This window comes from Petaurus breviceps, unplaced genomic scaffold (assembly GCF_028583685.1).
Source record: "Petaurus breviceps papuanus isolate PSGF00001 unplaced genomic scaffold, PetGlider_PUasm1.0 79, whole genome shotgun sequence".
In the NCBI taxonomy this organism is placed as follows: Eukaryota; Metazoa; Chordata; class Mammalia; order Diprotodontia; family Petauridae; genus Petaurus; species Petaurus breviceps.
This window is the reverse complement of record NW_027186523.1, coordinates 9,214,346-9,219,643: the sequence shown is the minus strand read 5'-3', so window position 1 is coordinate 9,219,643 and position 5,298 is coordinate 9,214,346. Positions and strand designations below refer to the sequence as shown.

The 5,298-nt window shown below is 44.8% G+C and overlaps 1 protein-coding gene and 1 long non-coding RNA gene across 4 annotated transcripts in view; one reads left to right on the top strand and one right to left on the bottom strand.

Annotated features, from left to right (window-relative positions):
• Positions 1-1,599, top strand: part of LOC138175824 (uncharacterized) — a 4,867-nt gene extending 3,268 nt beyond the window's left edge. Inside the window, exon 4 of the long non-coding RNA XR_011172098.1 lies at positions 1,332-1,599. This is a non-coding gene — a long non-coding RNA (uncharacterized lncRNA). The remainder of the gene's footprint in view (positions 1-1,331) is intronic.
• LOC138175822 (trans-acting T-cell-specific transcription factor GATA-3) overlaps positions 1-5,298 on the bottom strand; it is a 48,917-nt gene that overhangs the window by 30,241 nt on the left and 13,378 nt on the right. Inside the window, exon 1 of one of the 3 annotated variants that reach the window (XM_069106328.1) lies at positions 3,641-3,860. The exons of the other annotated variants lie outside the window; for them this stretch is intronic. The gene's annotated coding sequence lies outside the window, so the exon portion shown is untranslated. Of the gene's footprint in view, positions 1-3,640; positions 3,861-5,298 lie in introns of those variants that run through there. 3 annotated transcript variants of the gene reach the window in all.

Here is a 5,298-nt window from a genome sequence, read left to right as displayed (position 1 = left end):
AGAAAAGAAACGAACCAAAAGAGGGCATTGGGGCTGGTTCGACGGAGAAAGAATTTCCCCTTGTGAAGGTTAGCAGGAGAGAGCCGAACATTCCCGCATAACTATCTAGAAAAAATTAACCCCCTAACCTTCTGCCTTAGTGGAGGTAACCGGGGAGAAGGAGGAGGAGGTGAGAAAGCAGTTGTAGGGAGAGGCAGAGTTGGATTTCGTCCAGAGCAAGCCCTAGGTTAGTGGGCAGGGGGTCACTCTCCTTTGGTTAACTGCTGCAACAACACTTGCAACCACCAGAGATTGGTGTAGAGAAAGCGAAAGTCCGGGAAGATGTATCACCCCAGCTTCTTTTCTCTAGTGGAGCCTCAATACCAAAACTGACCTCCAGAACAATCATTGACAGAAAAAGAACTAATCTGGGTGCTTTATTAATTACTCTCAAAAAATAACATCTATATCACTTCTTCACTCATTCTCAAATGCTCTCTTCCTCTCCTCACTACCAGGTCTGGGTATTTGGAGATATCAGGGAAAGGGAAGGAATCGAGGGCTCAACTCTTCTGTAACCCCTGCTTCTTTCATATGCCTTTCTCCTCACATCTCCCCCCCCCCCCCCAAAAAAAAAACCCAAGGATCTACTGGCTGTGAAGTCACAGAACTCTTCTACCCTGCTCCCTGTAACCACAACAACCTGTCTTCTTTCTCTTCCATTCCACCCCCATCTCTGGGATCACTAGTAGGTTGGGGTAGAGTGGGGGGGGGGACAAAGAAGCTGAAGTCTTATTTTTGGGGGGTAATGAAGGAGAAAAATGTTCTTCTCAGGACGGTAGAAAGTCAAATAGTTTTCAAATACAAAGGAGATTTCAGTTTGGGTTTTGTTTTGTTGGGTGTGTGTGTGTGTTTAACTTTCAACATGCATACCTCCCCCCTTCCTGGAATCCTCTGCGAGGGTTTGTGTGCATATGCACTTGTGTGCCCATGTAGCCAAGTGTAAACCCATCTGTCTAGGTAGTATGGGTGGCTAAGCTGAGAGCATACGACCACCAAGTGCTTCTTCCTCCCCCCCCCCCCCCCCCCCCCCCGCCTTCTCCCCCCCCCCCCCCCCCCCCCTTCTCATACTGCTGCCTGACACCATTCAGCTGTGTGGGCAGCTCTCACAGCCAGGGGCTGAAGGCTCTGAGACAGTGGCTAATCTGTGCGCCTTCCGCTACCACCTCAGAATAATGGGTATCCCCACCCCAGCAATTTGTTTTTAAAAAACGGTCGGCTCTTCACGGGAACGCCAGCCAGAACTTCAGCCCACCATCCAAGTGAAGCCTAATTTCCTTCTTTTCTCATAGCTCTCCAAGAATCCCACCAAACTCAGACCACTCCATCGTCTCCATCACAGAAGCTCCTGGCAGGAGGCCAGACAGAGAGAGCAAGCCACACTATGTGGGCAAGACAGAAATCATCCACAGGGAAGAAAAAGGAGAACCGAAATTACTTTCCTTTAGTCGCCTTTGCTTGCTCTCAGCACAACGGTTGATCTTAAGACTATTCAAACTATTTGTTAAAGAAAACTGTTTCAATAATGTGTATTTCATGAAATAAGCATTTCTAGAATAATATTGCATTAATCGATATGTATGCAAATTTGACGTCGAGGTAGAATACTCTGGGGCAGAGCTTCGGTCTGTGCCATTTTGCTGTGGCCTGGATCTTGGCTCTATCCTTCCCACTTATAGAAACAAGCGGTCTATGGGTCTCTACATCTCAGAGGTCAAAGTCCTGACCTGGGCTGGATTCTTGTTTTATATTATTTTCTCTTGAGATTTTCCATCAAAGAGTACCTGAGGAGCTTAATAGTTCTAGTCTCATCTCCTCTACTTCTTTGCTTCCCCTTACTTTTCCCTATCCTCAATATCCCATACTTCAGGAACATACATAGCTTGGATGGCCTTAACTTGGGTCCATCCTGGTTGTCAGTAAATAACTGGCTGCACTAAGATTAGGAAAAGAAGAAAAGGCTTGTGTGTGGAAAGGAGAGCTAGGAATAATGGACAGTGCTTCTGTTAAAGGCTTTCCATCCCTCCATGAATATGAGACCTCTTCCACTGCCCTTTAAGTTTTAAGTTTAAATCTCAACAAGATCCAGTCCTACACACAGACATATTAACACAGAAAACCCAATGCCAAAGTCTTCATTCAATTCACCTCCATTTGAGTTACACTACCTGGCCCTATCCTTCATAGACATACTCACCTCCATAGCCCTAGTCACAACTTCTGATACTAAGAACCACACCCAGTATGAGTCCTCAACCATTCAATCCATCCTTAGTCCAGCAGAGACACATACAGAACCCAAGGTGCCCATGAATATACCTTGAAATTGAACCCAGAAGCAGAGTGCTAGGTCATACCCACTTTTGGTAATGCCCCTCTTCGCTCCCCACCCCCCAACCTACTTTATCTATAAAGTGGCCCAAACTCTTAACCCTCAGGCTGACCAGATGCTGTCCATCAGTAAGCTGACAGAGCCAGGGGGCAGTGATAGGTAATTGTCCCGTTAAATGTTTATAACCCGGAGCCAACAAACCAGGCTCCCTGGTGTGTGTGTGTGTGTGTTTGGAAAGGGATGAATTAGGAGGATACTATTTCTTCGCCAAGTTGAGGGAAAACTAGTTGAGTTTTATCTAATTCAGCTGTCATCCTGTTCTCAAATGTAATCACTTTTGTGGGGTAGGAGTTTGGTGTCTGAGTATGTAGAAAATAATGCCATCACATAAATTGGAATTAGGTTAAATTTCTTAAAATCACCTATACTCTAGAAAAACTGCCCTGGCGTCACTTCAAGTTCCTCAGAGTCAGCTCAAGCCACCCTCTGTCTCAGGAGAAAGAAGCTAGAACCCTTGAGCCCTTCTTCCCCCAATGCTTTAACCTTTCTACACACTCTCCCCAAAGCTGACTTGCTCGCTTGCGGTTGTTTAGCCTTAGGTTTGTATTTGGTAGCTTGTGCCCCAAAGCCTTCCTAATGTTCTTTTACCAGACATGTTAGAGTACAGATGCTGACGCATCTGCGGGTCAAACGTTTTCTTCTTACTACATATCTATTTCTTGAATTATATATCAAGGAAACGCGTCTAAACTTACCCCATACACAAATAACACTGAGCACCAAAACAAATACACGCTCAGATAAATAGATACACCGACAGCTGTTCCGTGGTTTTACAACAAGCAACATTTTAGGAGCTCCTTCAACTCTAGTCTTAGTAGTAAGAAAGCTGCAATACTCCCAGGCGAGCAGGTTATGATTTCCCTTCTCTTCTCACCTCCCCCTACTCCACCTCCTTCTACTCGGAAGGTAAGTACATAGGACGAAAATTCTCGTCCCAAAGTAACAATGTAACCCCGGATCTAGCTGAGGTGTTTAAGCCTGTCTTCTTTCCACCTAGACACACACACACACACACACACACGAGTCACTGTAGAAAGTCACAGATCCAGAGTGTTTAAAAAGAACAATTAAGAATTAGGAGTGTGATAGAGTTTCCACCAACGACAGCTGCCCTTTGAATTCAGAAACCCCTTCTAATACTCTCCACGTGGAGATGGGAAAAGAGAACGCGATGTTAGAGAGAGGGAGAGTGCAGTATTCACTGACCTGGACAGCTTGCTCAGACTGGCCAGCTGCTTTTTTTCCCCCTTGATTTACTGGAGACCTGAAGGTAGAATGACAGATTTTGCTGCTGCTGCAGTCACCGCCGCCGCCGCCTCCTCTCCTGCCGCTGCCGCTTACGGCATCTCACTAGGGCTCCCAGTGAAAAGTAAAACCTCGGTGATCTGCATCCTTCCTAGCAACCTACTCTCCTCCTCTTTCTCCTCCTCCTCCTCCTCCTCCTCACTGTAGAGATCAGAGTTCTTCCGGGTTGTAAAAGGAGAGAGAGAGAGAAAGAGAGAGAGAGAGAGAGAGAGAGAGAGAGAGAGAGAGAGAGAGAGATGGAGAGAGAGTCATTTAATTACACCCCTCCTCGTGCAAACCACAGGACGTGAGAGGAGTGTGAAACTGACAGCGACCTGGAACGAAAGACAGTACTGTAATGTGACCTAATCCACACCACATGCCTAAAGAGTTTGTAATTTTTATAGTAGGGTTGGAATTAGAACTAGACGTATTGTCATTTTTGTTAACGAGGTTATTATTATAAATGCATTTCCTCCCGTGTCAGAGAGAAGGGAGCACCAAGTTGAAGTCATCCAGCTGTGCCCCACAGTGTCAATTACAGGACCGCCAAGCTATTTCTTACTCCGTATTATTTCTCTATCCTTTCTCACCTGTCTGTCTCTGTCTCTCTTTCCCTCTCCCCCCACACTTACGCAAACACACATATCCCTCCATGGAGCATTCTTTCCCTCTTTTTTTCCTGTTATACTTTTGTTTGTGATTTATGCTGAGTATTCAGAAGTAGCAATATATTTGATTCATTTTTTTATTCAACTAAAGCTGGAGGACGACAAAGTTGTGAGAAGCTGATGATATTGGGCTCTGTGTGTTGGTTGTCAAGCTAGTGGCACATTTCATGGTTGGAATAAAATCTTTGGAGGCACGTACGTTAGAAGCTTCTTCGAATATGGAAAACACTGGGCTCAGCAACCGTGGACAAGGGCTACCGCGAGAGGATAACTGAGGAAAAGTTGCTTTCAAAGGATGCGCTCTGAAGATACAAATGTGTACAGAGGAGAAAATAAAAGAAAAAGTTTCCCTCCATTCTTTCCCACCTCTTTAAGTTTTCCTCTTCCTTCCCCAGACCTAGAAAAGCTCAAAAGTAATTCTAGTGAGAGGTTCTCATGAATAAATTTCTGCAAAAGTAAATCGAAACTTTATAAATACTCGGGTGGAAAGACCAAAGTCCCGTTGTTTTGACAGATAGCCCCCCCCCCCATATTTATACAACAAAAATATGGTTAACGGGCTACTTTAAAAATAGTCGGGGGGGGGCGGGGATAAGAAAATGTATTTCTTGCAAGGAAGTGAAATCCCTCTAAAAGTATTTCTAACAACTTGCGGGATAAAATAAGAATAAAATGCTCCACCATCCAGGCATTCAGACTAGAAAGATCATGGTAGTTTGTGCCAAATTTGAAGAAGAGTACTGATGGAGGGAGCATTTTATTCTTATTTTATCCCGCAAGTTGTTAGAAATACTTTTAGAGGGATTTCACTTCCTTGCAAGAAATACATTTTCTTATCCCCGCCCCCCCCCGACTATTTTTAAAGTAGCCCGTTAACCATATTTTTGTTGTATAAATATGGGGGGGGGG